Source organism: Ranitomeya variabilis, chromosome 1, assembly GCF_051348905.1.
Source record: "Ranitomeya variabilis isolate aRanVar5 chromosome 1, aRanVar5.hap1, whole genome shotgun sequence".
In the NCBI taxonomy this organism is placed as follows: domain Eukaryota; kingdom Metazoa; phylum Chordata; class Amphibia; order Anura; family Dendrobatidae; genus Ranitomeya; species Ranitomeya variabilis.
This window is the reverse complement of record NC_135232.1, coordinates 819,582,153-819,600,120: the sequence shown is the minus strand read 5'-3', so window position 1 is coordinate 819,600,120 and position 17,968 is coordinate 819,582,153. Positions and strand designations below refer to the sequence as shown.

Below are 17,968 nucleotides of genomic sequence, written 5' to 3'. Positions count from 1 at the left end.
AGCCCCTGGCATTGTTCACACTTTGCGTATTTGCTGCGGAATGTTCACAGCGGATCGTCCGCACCAAAACTTCTGGATTCGGCCGCAGCATATATTGACATGCTGCGGCCGATCAAAACTGCTGTTGTGGTACAATTCGCACAGAAAAACTGCACGCAAAGTGTGAACGAGGATTCCGTTAACATGGGCTTCCTATGTGGACAGCGAACGCAGCAGATTTGACCTGCAGTCGATCTGCTGCGTACATTCCGCAGCAAATACTCCAAGTGTGTTTTTAGCCTAAGGCCGGGTTCACACGTGGCGTAAACCCGGCGTATTGTGCGCAGTGTATTATCAGTATGTGTAGTGCTGCGGCGCCCGGCTTCACTCCGCTCCGTAGGAGACTGCAGTGCTGCGGGCAGGATTGCATGGATCTCCACAATACGCCGGGTTTACGCAACGTGTGAACCCGGCCTTAGGGCTCATGCCGACTGCAGCTGTTAAACAGCAGTTTGCAGGAATCTATGATCTGCAAACTGTATTTGTTCTAGGGAAAGAACAGCCACCTAGCAAAGCTGGTGGGTATAGGCGGCTGCCTCCCGCCAAAGATTTTTTTCTTCCTGCCGCAGCTGTCTTGTGGGCGGAGGTGGCCGCGTCATCAGTCTGACGCCGGCCAGCTCTCGCGCGGGAGAGCCTGCTCAAGATCTCGGCACGTAATCACTCTGACACGGCCGAGATCTCGCGAGAGCTCGGCCGGTCTCCTCAGAATTTTTAGCCGTAAGGAGGCGTGATGGCTATTCCATCCCATTGTATGTTTGCTATCCTGTAATAATGAGACGCTCAGTCAAATCGTTAACAGAAAGGAAACATTTAATCGAACAAATAAAGTAAATGGCTCCATAAGTCAGAGCACTGCCATATAGAGCTGGAAAACGATCAATTGTTGAACGCAAAGTATTGGGCAATACTATTGCCCGGGTCCATGAACGTAAGGCTGTATTCACACTGACGTGACCGTTGTGCCGTGCATACGGCCGGCAGAGCAGGGAAATAAAGTCCTTGCTCTGTCACGGAGTGCCGTGTGCACGGCACAACGGAGAGAACACAGACTTGTGTTCTCTCCTGACAGCCGCGGGCTTCATTGAAATGAATAGAGCCGTGGCTGTCACGGGCGCCGTGAGCGTGAAAAGATCGAGCATGTCCGATCTTTTCAGCTCACGGCGGCTGAAGCACTTTTGTGTTGCCTCCGCCGTTTTTGTGGTCCCCATAGAAGTCTATGGGGACCGCAAAAACAGACGTATTACAGCTGTATTCACGTCAGTGTGAATACAGCCTAAAGTCCGTTTAAACGTAAAACCAAGGAACTCTAGAAGTCTTCAAATTGAAGATGGGTCTTTAAGGTTTCTTATCTTGTGAAGGCTGGTCTCCTCGTTTTTGGCTCCTGACTTGACCTGAAAATGAAACCAGAGGTCAGTGATCGGGTAACATCAGGAACAACAATCGGGAGGGTGGGAAAAGTGGTGGGTCACTTTGCTAGGTGGCTGTTCTTTCCCTAGAACAAATACAGTTTGCAGATTGGAGAGGTGAACACCTCAGCGCTATATAAAGACCCATGTAAGAAACCTGAACAGGCTTTTTTAGGGGTCTGGGGCATGCAGAAACTTTGAAAGAGCCCCTCATCTTCCCTCATACTTTGCCCTGTACTAGGGCAGGGAAACATAGGTGTCCCACCTGGGACAGCACGCTTGCGGACCACCCTGTTTTCCTGAACAGGAAGGGGGTCCGCGCGTTCAATATCCTCCGAGGAGGATATGTCCGGGAATCTCCTTCTGCAACTCTTAACAGAGTTTTTTGCGTATTTCCCGGTGTAGGATGCAGCCATGGAAAGCGAGTCTTCCTCCATCGCCGCCTGAAAAATTCTGAGACCACCAGCCGAGCTCTTGTGAGATCTCGGCTGCGTCATCAGAGTGATTACGCGCCGAGATCTTGAGCAGGCTCTCTCGCGTGAGAGCTGGCCGACGTCAGACTGAGGACTCAGCCAGCTCCGCCCACAAGAGAGCCGCGGCCGAAAGAAAAATTCTTCGGCGGGTCCCAGGGAGGCAGCCGCCTAACACCCACCAGCTTTGCTAGGTGGCTGTCTCCCTGGAGACAAATAGCGGGATCCCCATGTGGGAAAGCACATGGGGATCCTGCAGTTACACTAAGGGTACATGCACACGTGTTTTCTCTGTTTTTACAATACGGTTCCTGTAGAGGTCAAATCGAAGCGGCTGCGATGTGCATGAAAACCAATGAGAACTGCAAAACGTAGTTCACATTGGTACTGTTCTACCTGGACGGAAAATGACAGTAGAGCGGTCGTTTTACAGCCGCAGCATGTCAACTTTAGTTCTATGGACGTGCATAAATTTCTGTACTGCCGCTAATCCGCCCTAATTACCGGCATATTAACGCTGATTATCCGGCATTAATACGCCGGCAAACAGCAGCAAAACCCGTATGGAGACCATGGGGACTCTGTACGGCTTTTGCCCATCCTAAACCCAGGACGTCTGCATGTACCCTAAAGGTACCGTCACACACGGCGACCTAGCAGCGAGGTTGCCGTGTGTGATGGCGCCTGCCGAGCGGGCCCCTGCTGTGGGATCGCTGCTCGGCGGAGAATGGTCAGGACCTTTCTCCGTTGGGCGGTCCCCCGCAGCGGGGAGGGGGGGGGGTGGATCGGTGTGTGTGACGCTGTCAGAGCGACGGCATCACACGCGCCTATGGCGCCCAGCAACGCTGCAGCGACCTCCGGGTCGCTGTTGCGCCGCTGGAGAGTCGCTGTGGAGATGTTTGACATCTCCACAGCGACCCGGGACCGATGCTACAGCGATCTCGGGGCGGCGCTTATCGCTGTCGGGATCACTGTAGTGTCTGTATGTGTGACGGGACCTTAAGGAGATGCAGTTAGGGATAGGGTGTATTGTAAGCTTAGGAAACGCTATCCTAACAGTCTGTGTCATAAACTGGGAATTCATACTGGGAGTTGTAGTTCTATAACAGCTGAAGTGTCACAGCTTAGCCAACAGATGAAGAAATAAGTCATGTCTATGTTATTGCTACCATTCCTCACTACATTGCATGTCTACCAATGTGCAGATGACCTGAATACACAGTGACTTTGTGGGGACAATGTATGGTGTGTGTGTGACTTTGTGGGGACAATGTATGGTGTGTGTGACTTTGTGGGGACATCGTATCATATGTGTGCTATCTGTAATAACATGGCAGCTAGTCTAGCCAGCAGCTTCCTGTCCACTCCTCCCAGCCCCCTGCAGTCACACATGTCTGCTCCATATCTTCACTATATTGCTATACTTTGTTTCTAGCAATGTGCAGATGACCTGACTACTCACTGAAGTTGTGGGGACAATGTATGGTGTGTGTGACTTTTTGGGGACATTGTATGGTGTGTGTGACTTTGTGGGGACACCGCATGGTGTGTGTGACTTTGTGGGGACACCGTATGGTGTGTGTGTGCTATCTGTAATAACATGGCAGCTAATCTAGCCAGCAGCTTCTGTCTACTCCTCCCATCCCCCTGCAGTCACACATGTCTGCTCCATATCTTCACTATATTGCTATACTCCTGTTTCTAGCAATGTGCAGATGACCTGAATATTCACTGACCTTGTGGGGACATCGCATGTGTGTGTGCTCCCTCTGTAATAAGAAGGCAGCTAATCGATGTAACAGACTCATTAGCTAAGCTAAATCCCTCCCTAACCATTGTCCTTTATGCTAATGAGCTGGCTGAGATAGCAGATTTTCATGTGTAAAGCATAGAATCATCAGTGAAGGACCTGAGCCAATCAGAATGAGGGGCGTGATCTTAGTGTGTATGTGTGTATAGTTAGGACAGCCCTGCTGCAGTACCTGTCCCCTTATCCAGGGGTCTCACTCTTAGGCCTCTTTCACACTTCAGTCGTTTGGCGTCAGTCACTTCTGACAAAGTGACGGATCGACGGATCCGTCACAATTGTTGAAAAAACGGATGTAACGGATCCGTTTTTTTGACGGATCCGTTACTCGGGGGTTGTATATACTTTTTGGAGCATGCGCAATTGAAAAAACTTGAAAAAACGGATTGGGGCGACGGATCCGCCAAAAAACGGATCGCGACAGATCCGTCGCCCATAGGTGGCCATTCTATGAAATGACGGACGCGACGGATCCGTCGCGATCCGCCATTTCAACGGAGACAAAAAACGTCTAGATGAACGTCAATGTCTAGATGACGTCCGCTAAATTTTGACGGATCCGTCGCATGACGGATGGAACGGACGACCATCCGTCACAATCCGTCGCTAATGCAAGTCTATGGGGAAAAAAACGGATCCGTCGAAAAAAAAACGGATCCGTTTTTTGAGGAAAATGACGGTTTTAGACTGACGCCAAACAACTGAAGTGTGAAAGAGGCCTTACACACACCGCAATCACATAGGAATATTTAGGTGCAATGTGTAACCACAGTTATCACTTGAGCTAATCAATATTGCTTAAAATAAGGGAAATAAGGAACCTGACTTTATCCTTGTGAGGACCGTTTCATGACCAATGACCATCTGAGGACATCTGTAAATACACACATCTCAGGGTTTTAACCACCTGGGGACTAAGATATTTTTCTGCTGTTAGGTCACTAACAATGGACGTCTATAGGAGAAATTACATTTAAGGCTCGCCCACACAAGCGTATTTGCCCGTCTGTGCAGTGTCCGCTAATAGGGACCAAAGCTTTGGTCCCTAATTGCGGACACTGCACAGACTGGCAAATACATTTGTATGGGAGAGTCCTAACTTGTTGAAGAAAAAAAATCACCACACCAAGACCATGCTGTTTTTTTAAACAAACTGCCAATTACCCAAGAAATACAAAGTGAGAAAATGCTCCATCTACAATGCTTTTCATTTTGTGGTTATTATATTTTCCCTGTTCAGTTCTAGCCAATCTGTCAGCAGCATTTTTCTGCGAAAAAAAAACCGGTATAAACATTTAATGATCTGTTTGAGAACAAAAAATGTTTGATTTGCCCATAATAACCAATCACAGCTTTGGTATCCACCTCTGATTAGTTGCTATAGGTGATTAAGACAGAGTGATAAGTACAGGCCAATGGATTTTTATAGAAAATGGTGCGTGTAACACCAGCCTTACCAATGTTACCATTGATGTTGCATTCAGGCCCTTAAAGTTCATGTATTTCCTTCCCGCAAAATGACCTAACTCTACATTAAAGGGTTATTCTGGGAATACAGAATTCCCAGTACCTGGCAGGACACCTGTAAGGAGAGAAGGGGGACTGGTGCTTATAGTCTCGTCACCGGCGGCCTTCCATGCCATGCAGCAGCCTCCATCACCGGCGCCGCAAAGTCCCAAAGTGTCGGGCCGGCATCTATCGTTCATGTTACCGGCGGCTACTCACGCTTCACTGGTTAGGCTCGATCTGCTTCTGAAGCCTGTGAGTGGCTGGCAATCACGTGTACAATGACGTGGTGCCAGACACTTCCGTTTTTTGTAGCGCCGGTGACGGGAGCTCCTGCTCAGGACAAGATACCACGGGTGATGGTAAGTACCAGTCCGCCTCCTATCCCTACAGGTGTCCTGCCGGCTGACAAGAATTCTCTATTCCCGGAATACTCCTTTAAGTTTTTAAGAGACTATTTTACAATTGACATATGGTAACATGATTTGGATGAAGTGAGCACAAAAGCAGTACTAATATACATTTGGGCTATTGCTACAATGGATGGGGTTGGAGCGAACTATGATCCCAGTACTGAAGTTAGACAGTAATACAGTTAGACCTACAGTGTAGGTAAATTAATAAATAAATGACAGACAAATATTGAATGCCAAAGTAACAAATTTATTCAACATTTTATATAAAATACATATGTAAAACAATTGAAGTTGCAGGGTTGAAACAGAGTGGAGTAAGAGCAGTTCACAAGTTCTGGAAGGAGGGCGAGTACACTGAGATCACAAAAAGCCTTTGGTAAAACAGATCAAAATCTTGGAGTTTCTTTTAGTAATACCTTTGTTGGTCCTGGGTTTCTGGGAAACCTTCTTTCCATTTAAAATTTAAGTTGAAATTAACCCAAAAACTATTTAGTCATGTTGACCTATGTATCATCAACTAGACACAATGTTAGCAATGGTAAAATGCTTTAGAGAAACCGAGAACAAAAATAATTTCATTCTATCTAATACTTACCATTCAATATGTCCAAGTAAAAGCTTATGTACCTGAGCAACATAAGCATACAGTACTATGAAAATAAGTGTGAAAAACAAAACGCACAGTCAAGATTTACAGGTGTGCTATTCATATAATAGGGCCTATTGATATCCCTAGTGTACCATATCAAATAAAGGAAAAGCGGCTATATTGCACACCTGCTTGTACTATACCACTTTCAGACATGCAGGTACAAGTCTTTTATCATTAAACCTAAAGGGGTTCTGGAACCAAAGAGGTGTACTCGCCTATTGTTGCGCCCCTAGGTCCTGGTCCGGACAATAATGGTGTTCCCAGAACAATTCTGGCATCCTGGCTCTCCAGCACCTCTGTTAGAAACGCTCTTCTTGAGCGTTTCTAGCCACTTGTGGCTGAAGGACTAAAGGCCGGAAGGTGCAGTGTATCCGAACATCATATGATGGCGTTCCAACCCATGAATGGGGCGGCACCTTCACGAAATCCCAGGCATGCACAGTGGAAGCATTGCCTGGGATGGTGGTGCAGAGCATGTGACCACTGTAAACATGAGATTTGCTCCACAGGAGCCAAATGCTCCGCACCAATGCATCCTGGAATACCTGCCAGTAAACAACGGCAAAGAGGACCGGAGAAGACCTGGAGGAGCGGTGGGAGGAGGTAAGTCGCATTTCTGCAACATGCTATGGCACACCAATTACCATATCATATTGCAGAAAAAAAGTTGTGACAACAGAACCCCTTCAACAACTCAACAGTTATTGTTAGCCCATATTGATCATCATGTGTTACACACACTTTTGGGATTATAGTGTTTTTTTTTTTTTTTTTACACAATTGCCACAAATGTTTTCTGTAATAACTGTTTCCAGCATATTAATCTTATAATTTTACTTGCCCATCATCTCTTGCATTTGTATATTACCATACATTTTTTGTTTTATTGACTAGGGATGACTTTGAAGACTGAAGGAAAAAAAAGTTTTTCAAATTAATGCTGGAGAGAGAAAGATCAGATTTGGGCATCTCAATCCTGATTATAAGTGAAATCAGGTCAATCTGGTTTGACCCGAACATCAGTGGGGTCGCTTGTTTTTATTGATCACTTACAAACATTTCATTATCATGGCGGCAGTTGTCCTGCTGCTGGGTAGGGCCAGCTGTTCAATAAAGGGACATTAATTGGCCTTATCATATCAATAACTCACTTGCAATGCTTGACTGTGTATTTGCTATTTATATTGGTTCATTTTTGTAGTTATTTTTATGTTGCCCAGGTACATGGACTTTTATTTGGATATATTAAAGGAGCTCTGTCAGCTATTATGAATCCCATAAAGTAACATATAGGGCTTAAAGGGGTACTGTCATTTGACAAGTAAGATAGAGAGCTGGGGCCATGCCGTACTGGTTGCAATACGTACGGCCCCGTTCTCCGCCCGCCTGCTATGTGTCGGGTTGTAATACCCAGGCACATGCTCTCCGCCCAACAAAGCAATGCAGTACCCCTTTAAAGTAGGGGGACCAAGGAGTCTGCAAGAATGGGTGACCATATTAGTATAAAACCCCACTGTTCTAAAACAAAAATAGTTGACTAAAAAGGAAGGAAAGAGTGGTGCCACTTGGGGATGACCAAAGCAGTAAAAAATATATACACACAATAACCCCCTGGAAGGACTTAGCCAAATTAAATGGCTACCCCACACTTGGTGGTGGGACCGCACGGTGTATACCAGAAAACTGATACGTGTTTCCGTAGAGTTTACAACAAGAGAACCAATAGTCACCCACGATCAAGTCGATGGAACCATTACTTCTGTAGGTCTAAATTTACCATAGGGGTATAACATGACAGTTGTTACACGGATATAAAATGAAAAGTTTTTATTAACAATGAATACTAGACCATGGTAATGTGGCTGTCACTGTTGTGATATTCCGAGAAGTGGCGTGAAACACTTTTTATGATTCAGAATCAGGATACCCCGGTTTTATTTATATTATGTACGACATGTAAACTTTTTTATATCTTCTTATGTGTTTATTAATATTTTAATTGATTATATGTATTTTATCATTCTAGACCCTGCACATTTTATGTTACGGCTTGACAAAGGGCTTGTAGCCCGAAACTTTGCCACATTACCATGGTCTAGTATTTATTGTTAATAAAAACTTTTCATTTTATATCCGTGTAACAACTGTCATTTTATACCCCTATGGTAAATTCTTGCACTGTGTCGTTCCAAAGTTTGAGCATAAACAGAAAAGTGACTTTTCACTCTGCTTTCCCATAGAGAATAGAATGAAGAGTCACTCTTCTTGTACATCTACTGACTGTGGAGTAGCACAGTATGGGAATGGGGGCAAGTATAAAAAATACATCCCCGGATTTCCTGTTCCACCTACTATAAGCCCCATGAGTTTGAGGCTCAGAGTAGGGGATAGAACTGTTAGGTTTTAGGTAGAATTACATTTCTTTTGTTCTTTTCTAGTATGCTAACCTATAATTTAACCAAACTTAAAACCCGGTGCCTGGCTCAAAATGTTGTGTTTTATTCTATCGGATTGCGTTTTAGAGCTGTTATGCGGTTCTTTATGTAAAACTTAACAGCAAGCCAGTTTGTCTTTCAGTGCAGGTGGTTCTGCAGCGATACATGCCACAGTCATTTTTTCCAGGTACATATATATATACTCGTGTATAAGCCAAGGAGGCTTTTTCAGCCCATTTTCTGGGGTGAAAAAACTCGGTTTATACTCGAATATGTACGGTATATTCATATTTATTTTGTGGACATCTTTATAAAATTGAAAAGCTACATACCTTCAGGGGATTGCTCATCTTCTGACTCATCACTGTAGAGGTGTACTAGTTCTAAAGCAAAAATACAAATCACCAATGTGAATGAATATGCTATAGAAAATGTTCAAAAAGTAAAAAATAATCCTATCCTACAAAGTCTATATATTATGTGAACCCAGTAATCAATACATTATATACTAGGTCAACATAATATATACAGATGGAGCAAATAAATTCCTGTGTCGCATGGTGTGCCAGTGAGAAGCACTGGCACGCCATGCCACACAAGGCATTTACATTCACTGTGCAGCCACTATTGTTGGCTGCACAGCGACTGCTAATAGAACGCAGCCGATTCTTTTGAGCCGGCCGCGTCCTATTGTATTCTCTGCGGCCGCCCGGGGTTTAAGTAAAGAGATTGCGCTGTATCCCAGGCGGGTAACTGCTGCATCTTGCAGCAGACACCCGCGGGCAACACCTGCGATCGGGTCCCTAGCAACCACTTGCTGGCTTCTCTGGTTACAGGGAGTCAGCGGGCAGCTACAGGCAGCAGTGCTGCAATGTTAATTTAACATTGCTGTGCTGCTGAGGCCGCAGCTTCCTTGGCAACCCTTGTTGGCCAAGGAAGCTACGGTTCCGCGGCCGTGGTTAACACGGCTGTTTTTGTACAGATCTGTTGCTCCGTGAATCACGGAGCAACGGATCCGTAAAAACGGCTGTGGATAACCACAGTCGTGTAAACCTGGCCTAAACATACCCAAGATAATAACACTGATATCCATCAAACAGAGTTGTTTAAAATAGAAAGAAGTATTTCTGGAGACAGTCAAAGGCTGTGCAGGTAAGCTGTAATTTTACAGAACAAAAATTACATACTCATAAATGGATATTTTCCTCAATACTAACCCTCTGGATCAATGCTGATATCCTCAAAATTTTTGCCTTTAAATTCAGCCAGTCTTCCTTTTTCAAGAGCCAAGAGAAGTTTGCTGATCTTGGCAAGCTGTAAGGTTCCTTCTGGGAGGGGGTAATATTGTCTGTGCACCTTAATGTCGTGGCCAAGAAAGTCTGCTAATTGATCTAACTCTGTGTCTAAGTTCAGAACTTTTGTTAGAGTAGCAACGTGCTTTCGTAGCTTGGTGGAAGTCTGTTTCAGGATTTTTAGCTCCACATTCTTTAGCAAAAAAGCGTATACAATCACATCCTCTGAAATGTGACAAAGCCTCTGGTCTGGCAAACGTGCACATTTTCAGACAGCACTCCACAAACTGTACGCTTCTCTACAAGAAGTGTCATTGCATTTTGCACTGCTGGTGTTAAAAGGATTGGAACTTTTCTACCTCGTTTACCTCGGATTTCAATTCTTGTGAAATGTTGGCAGAGCTTTTTTCTAAGTCAGAAAGTGCTAAAGCAACATCATGCAGATGTGAAGTATCTCTTGAAGTAAAGCTACTTAAGAACATCTTAGAAACTTCACCCTCTCGTCTTCGATTGAATAAGATTAGCTGTGCAAGTATAACTTTTGCAAGTAATGTCCATTTTTTTTAACTGAGGGAGCAGTTGACAAAAGGTTATAGTACTCCTGCAGTTTTTCGTCAAGATACAAGTGCATTTTTTTCACATCTTCAGTGAAAGGTAAAAGCTGAGGAGTGTTCCATTTTGTTTCTTTTAGAGATTTTAAGGCAGCTGATGAGATTAGCTCATTCCATCTTGTTTCATACAACTTTCGGAAGTTACATGTGGAGCGCCCCCACACCGCCGCAGGGCCGAGGGGTACCCGGAGCCGGGCCTCTGAGTCTCTGCTCTGGGGTTTTCACGGTGGCTAGACCCGGTCCGTGGCCCTGTCTGTCAGTGGGGGACGTCCGGTGCAATAAGTGGTGGTGTAGCAGTGCAGTTGTGGGGTGCAGGTCGCGGTAAATAACGAGGACACCAGGTTGCAGTCTCTTTACCTCTTTACTGAAGATCTGAGTCCTCAGTCCAGAATACGGTTTACCAGGCTGCGCAAGTCCGGCCGGTCCAATGGCACCTCCAGAGTTCTCTTCACAGGTGGAAATCTGTGCCTTCCTGCTTGCACTATGTGTTGTGGTCCTTCCCTGCTGTGCTTACGGAAAGTCCCCACAACTGTTGTGTCTGTTTCTTAAGTTCCCTCACAACTCGACTAGATGTTCTGCTAATCCTCCGTCCCTCCCTGAGGTTCGGGTAGGAACGGCACCCGTTTGATGGGTAGGCTCGGAGCTCTTCCGGGACCCTAGAGACGCCCCTCTCCACAAGTTGCCCCCCAAGACTTCATAGGTGATTTGAGTTAGACAGCCCGCCTGAGACTGACTGTCCTGCCGCTGTTTAGAGTATTGCTTGAAGCTGTATGTTATAATACTCTCTCGGCGTTCCGGCCACCGGTTGTGCGCCTCAGTAGGATGTTGCCTCGGTCTTACAGCACGACTCCTACTGGTATTCTCCTATTGCGATGATCTCGTTTCTCACTCAGCACAATCTATCTCGCTTCTGATCCCTCCTTGGGCACCGCCGCTATCCTGAGCAGGCACGGTCCCGTTACGTTCGTTCAAGTTGCCAAGCCTCTGTCAGGATCCCACCCCTGACAGAGACCCTACTGTATCTTCCCCCACAACACCCTCTGCCACAAGGTGTTGCCTGGTTCCAACCCAGTCAGCTTCTGACTAACTTCCTGCCTGACCCCCAGTTTACCCACTATGGTGGGGAGTGGCCTAATGAATAGAACCCTTAGCTCCCCCCGGAGGCCCGTCTGTGAAATGTATTGGTGTCTGTGATACCTGATCAGATGAACTCCTTCAGTGCCATCAGACGTACCATAGCTCCCCATAGTGGCGGAGCCACAGTACTGCAACGACCAGGACTCTGGGGCGCTGCACATGCATTCTCCACTCTGTCTTAGCATCCCTCCACCATTGCTTGGCATTCCAGAATACTGGAAATTTTCACCAAGCTATGGCCAAGCTTCAGTGCCAGTGATGGAATTTTAAATGTATTAGTTTCTTCGTCATAGCCAGCAAGAACTCTCACAGAATTTATGGCATGCATAAAGTTTGATGGGACAATAAAGTCTACAAGTTTGAAAAGAGGAGAACATTTTCTGGCCTCTAGTACTAACCTTCCAACTTCTCTAAGTTTTTGACGGATGTATTCGTGTTTATCAACTTCCGATCCGATTCTGTTATAGAGATGCTGACCCATCTGTACAATGGATCCATAACTTTTAATTGTGGATGAAATTTCCACATGACGAATATAACCCTTGTGTATATATACTAACCAATTACCTTCTGTAAATTAACAGATGTTTTGTTACCTCACCATGTGATATAATTGGAGGTATTTAACCTCGTCCATTGTAATTATACAATACAACCTTTTCCAAAACTCTACGACATTGTGTGGCATAGATTTATTGGGCTCGCAAGCAAAGGGTAAAGATAATTGCGGACACGAGTTATCCAAGCATGGAGATATACCTTTAAAGCATAGGTGTATATCTCCCATTATTTCCTTATCAACCTGAAATGTATACATCATACTTTACAGCTGTTTATACATTTCTCCTGCTACCCTGTGCTCATTACATTTTTGACAACAAGGGCTCAAACACACAGGCATCTGTCTTCAGTTTTTTTAGACGCTTTTTTGATATTGTCATTTAAACTGATGCTTTTAAAGAGCATTCAGCTTTTTCAGCTGCCCCTCATGTTAATAGGTGAGGAGAACAGGCTGCGCTTAAATGGCAAAGTGTGTGTGTGCTCCCATTGAAATCAATGGGACTGTAATACATGCCTTTTTTTGATAGTCAATTAAACGCGTCAGATACGTGTGTGTTCAAACACTGAATAAATACTTCTATTCATGCTTATTTTGGCCAAGAACTGATGTGAACAGAGGTGAATAAGGTACTGCAAGACACTTCTGTGGAACAATAATCGCCATGTTGATATTGATCTCACCAGGCCCTTAATTCACTTGATAGCTGTCATCAGTAGATAGGACACCTTCCATACACTGTACATTAAATGGGTGTCTGGTCTTTGTAGTGATACATTTAGTAATTTGTAGTTTTAGACACCTAATAAATGTCTTTAGATTGAATATTCTAACAAAGTAATATAATTATACCTTTTCTCTCCAAGGGAAACTACTATCCCCATAATTGTATGTAATTTCTTCTCCAGGGTTGATGTCGCTAATGGCAAAAAGGCACAAATGTGGCTTTTTTTCAACCATAACTTTCTTCATTTTGCAATTTGGGTTTTTATATTCATCATTAACTAACTAATCTTCCTAATGAGTCATTGTCTTGGGATGCATCAATGCTGATATAAAAGAAAAAAATGTACATGAATCTTGACATGTAAAAATAACTGGTTGATTATAATATAACTAAGATAATACAAATGTATTTAAAGGGAGTCTGTCACTAGTTTTTTAGCGTGGAGTTTTACTAAAAGATAGGTAAGCCATGGAACAGTGGGCAGAGTGCAGAGGAAGGCAACATCTTATTTAAACTGGTGACAAAATTCCCTTGTTACAGTCATCTTAACATAAGAAATGACACTGGTTGACATCTATTAAAGGAATCTGTCACCAGTTTGATGCTAGCTAAACTGCCAACGGCCATAAAAAGGAAAGTCTACATCTCTGACTTTACCAGCACAACAAAGGCAGCAAAATGTCTAAATTAAAAGCAGAGAGGCTAAATCTTCACTGTAATGAGAGATTTCTGGGTATATCAATATGTTTAAAAGCCCTAAATCTACCTGCTATAGCTGTTAAATAGCAAACTAACCCCTATTCATATTGCCCTCTTAAGGGCTAAAATACGTCCGAAAATATTTCGGACCCCATTGAAATGCATTGATTTCAATGGGGTAAAACACACGTCCAAATTTTTTTCGGATCTGCAGATCCGAAAAAAAAAATTCGGATGCATGTCCGAATTTTCATTTTCAGACTGAATTTCAGCCCCATTATAATAAATGGGGAAAAAAAAATTTCAGTCCGAAATTCGGTTGTACTTGTAAACGGAACCGAATTTCAGGCCGAAATTTTTATTTATTTTTTTTCTTTTTCCCATTTAATTTACATCCGAATTTTGGATGGCCCAAAAAAAATTTCAGATCCAAAATTGCGCAAATTCAGACCCGAATTTCGGATTCGAAATTCGGATCCGAAATTTTTTTCGATGTGTGCCTTAGCCCTAAGGGTGCTTCTTTGTTACCTGATGTTTCAAAAATGGTGCTGCCTCAGTAACTGACTGCAGTGCATTGACATGATCAGCAGAGACAGGACATAATCAGGACTGGCTATCAACTGGGGAAAGATGGATACCCTCTAAAATGCATTAAAAAAAAATGATTACTTACCACCATATTTTTTCATTCCACTGAAATTCGTACACAAAGTTCTTAAAATTGGGGTCCTTTATGGACCTTTTCTGGCTCTCATCCAAATTGATGAGCTCGCCTCAATATTCTGCAACAAAACTCCCTTTTTCGATTTCAGTTTCAGCAAACACTCCTCTTCCTGTAGAAAATATTTCTTTACCTAAGACAGTCATTCTAATGCATGACAATATTAAGGCAATTTAGTTAAAACTTGTTTTAACTCACCTTTAAGGGGATTGATGTATTTCATGGTCAATCCAGGTTTGTCAGTGATGGCACTGACATAATGTATGGCGTCTTTTTCGGGCGTTATCCTTCGCCTTTTCATTGTGAAAATCCAGTTGCCTATATCAAAGCAAATTCTACTACTTGTAAAGTATGCAGAAAATGAAATGTAGAACATATAACATGAACTGCTTAGGAACGCATCATAGGCTAGTACTTAAAAGGATATTGTCATGTTCTAGTCATAATGCAAGCCGGACATTTTTCATGTTACCCTGTAATCGCCGGCCTGTTCTAATGCTCACAAGCCAAGATATAGGCTCCCATCTGCCTTCTGTCTGGGTGCCCTGAGTTATGTCCTGTAAACTGTCACAGCGACCCAGACACACATGTGCAGTAGGGGAATATCCCTGCTGAGATGCCAGTGCTAGAGCACTCGTTTGCTGTGGAGTTGAACCCTATGTGAGCAGTTCTTACCTTCAATGAGCAGAAGTCTCTTTTTTCAGATTTCAATATCTCGGTGGGTATCTGGCAGAAATATGGAATACTCTTTACTGCTAAGACTCTGCACACCACTCCCACTAAGTCACATGACCAAGACTGTATCTGTGTCCCTACAACACACTTTAGACAAGTGTGTGTGTGTGTGTGTGTGTGAGCCTGTATTGTGGGGTATATATAATATATTATAGAGCTGGGAAGGATCGTTCTAAGCAGTGAGCTGTTACAGTATTTGTAGGAAAATACCCAGTAGACGCATCAAACACAGCACCAATACCTCCCATCAGTATCCCACCACAGTGCCATGTAACCCATGCCCTACACTCCCAGCTACACCAATACTATACAGGCACAAACTAGTGTATCTGACTAAAAGCCCCCAAAATATGAAGAACGGCCTATAGTTGAGTGTGGATATAAAATCTATGTGAGCAGAGCTAGAATAGAAATCACTGATCGCATTGAAGTCATTCTGACCATAAATCACCATGATATCAAGGTGAAAAGTTGTGTGTTACTGCTGGGAGGAAAGGGTTAACAGTGGAATATGAAGGCACATTTCTGTGTGCTGTGTTACTAGTCAATGTAACAATTCAGTATGAGCTGCTCTTGGTGACGGGGGAGGGAGATGCTCTCCTGAGCAAGATTGATGGGGAATGAACATGATATCTATATAGTGTATGGGATATATATTCCACATACTCCGCTTTCGAGCGGCCACAATTGCGGCCCACTTTTGCAAACTCGGGGGTCGCAAGAACAGACTGCAAATGCGGCCACAAAAAACAGCGGCAGTGTGAATGAAGCGCAAATAGTAAATTTGATGATGAATCATTTAAGGGTACGTTCAGACGTGGATTTTTCACAAGGTTTTGCACAGAAATACCGCTGCGGCCACGCCCTCCATTATACCCTGTGTGAACTGCAAAAAGCAGTTCACACAGGACGGAAAAATTGCTGCCGCGGAAAGCAGGCCGCAGTGCGGCAATTTTCAACCGCATCTTGTCAATTTGCCGCTCGGATTTCTTGCGGAATACAAACAAATTGCTTATAGGTTAGAATTGAACCGCAGTCAGACCGCTCTTGCAACATCTTAGCAGCGTATTTTTTGGCGCTTTTGCCGCACATCAGAGCGCCAAAAAAGCACCTCAAAACCTGCAGAAAAGATGGAATTAATTTTGCCAATTGCAATAAAAAGCATGAAGTCTGTAACAGAATTACCTAACAGATGAGAACTATGGCTCGTCCACACATGCCGGATTTGTGGCGGATGATCCATAGCCGCCAGCAAAACCAGTACTGATGTCATAGGTCGGATTATTTTCGTCCAGAAATTGATCTGGACTGCCGTTATTCTCAACCGCATCATGTCAATTTGACGGACAGGATCCGTCTGATAATTTGACATGCTAAAATGGCAGAAACCGTGGCTAAATATCAGCCGCGGCTTCTTGCGGGAATTAGTGGTGGTAAGGAACTACCGCCGCTATTCCACCCTATTACTGCCATATATACGCCGACCAATTGGTGTATATATACTCCAGAATACCGCCGCATTTAGCGGCCAAAGTCCGTACGGAATCTGTACAGAATCCATACAGATTCCAGACGCCATACACCCGCAGCGTGTGGACGTACCCTTAGACTTAACTCAGATTTAGGGTCCGCTTAAGAGGTCCCCTTATCCTTTATATATTACACATATATCATGTTTATTCACCAACTATTTAATCGCTTAGGAAAGTTACTGGAAAGCTGGGTATGTGGGATATATCCATTACACTGTATACTGTACATATATCATGTGGAGTTGAACCCTATGTGAGCAGTTCTTGCCTTCAATGAGCAGGTCTCTTTTTTCAGATTTCAATATCTCTGTGGGTATCTGGCAGAAATATGGAATACTCTTTACTGCTAAGACTCTGCACACCACTCCCACTAAGTCACATGACCAAGACTGTATCTGTGTCCCTACAACACACTTTAGACAAATTTGTGAGAGAGCCTGCATAAACAAATTTGTGTGAGAGCCTACAGTACCTCGGTTTGCCAGATGACCAAGACTATCTGTGTCCCTACAACACTCTTTAAACAAATTTGTGAGAGCCTGCAGTACCTCGGTTTGCCAGAAGTGGAATCTTGAGGCTTTTCTGAAGTGTGTATCAGCTTGCAGTACCACAAAGGCACCAGAGAGGGAGTTTACACATATTGAGCACACACACTCATACACAGTCTCTTATATATGTGTATAAAGAGGACACTTGAGATTTTGATGCTAGGTGTATAAACAAGGTCTTCTCCATTGATTAGCATTGGCAGCTTCGTGGGGACCTGATTTTTGGTCCCCACAAAGACAGAGGTCCCCACACTGTTGGTGTGTATTCAGGTCCATGTCCCCAAAAGTATAGCAAAACAAGTGCGTGCACACACACACACACACACACACACACACACACACACACACACACACACACACACACACACACACACACACACACACATACAGTGGGTATGGAAAGTATTCATACCCCTTTAAATTTTTCACTCTGTTTCATTGCAGCCATTTGGTTAATTCATAAAAGTTCACTTTTTTCTCTTTAATGTACACTCTGCACCGCATCTTCACGAAAAAAAGCAAAAAAACCCATATTGCATCATATGTATTCAGACCCTTTGCTCAGTATTGCGTAGAAGCATCGTTTTGAGCTAGTACAGCCATGAGTCTTCATGGGAATGATGCAACAAGTTTTTCACACCTGGATTTGGGGATCCTCTGCTATTCTTCCTTGCCG

At 44.0% G+C, this 17,968-nt stretch overlaps 1 long non-coding RNA gene across 1 annotated transcript; it reads right to left on the bottom strand.

Annotated features, from left to right (window-relative positions):
- Window positions 1–9,063: 9,063 nt before the first annotated feature.
- Window positions 9,064–15,241, bottom strand: LOC143785817 (uncharacterized). Its single transcript, XR_013218096.1, has 2 exons — window positions 14,676–15,241; window positions 9,064–9,114 (listed from the first exon to the last, which is right to left on the bottom strand). It is a non-coding gene; the product is annotated as an uncharacterized LOC143785817 (long non-coding RNA).
- Between the last annotated feature and the right edge of the window lie 2,727 nt (window positions 15,242–17,968).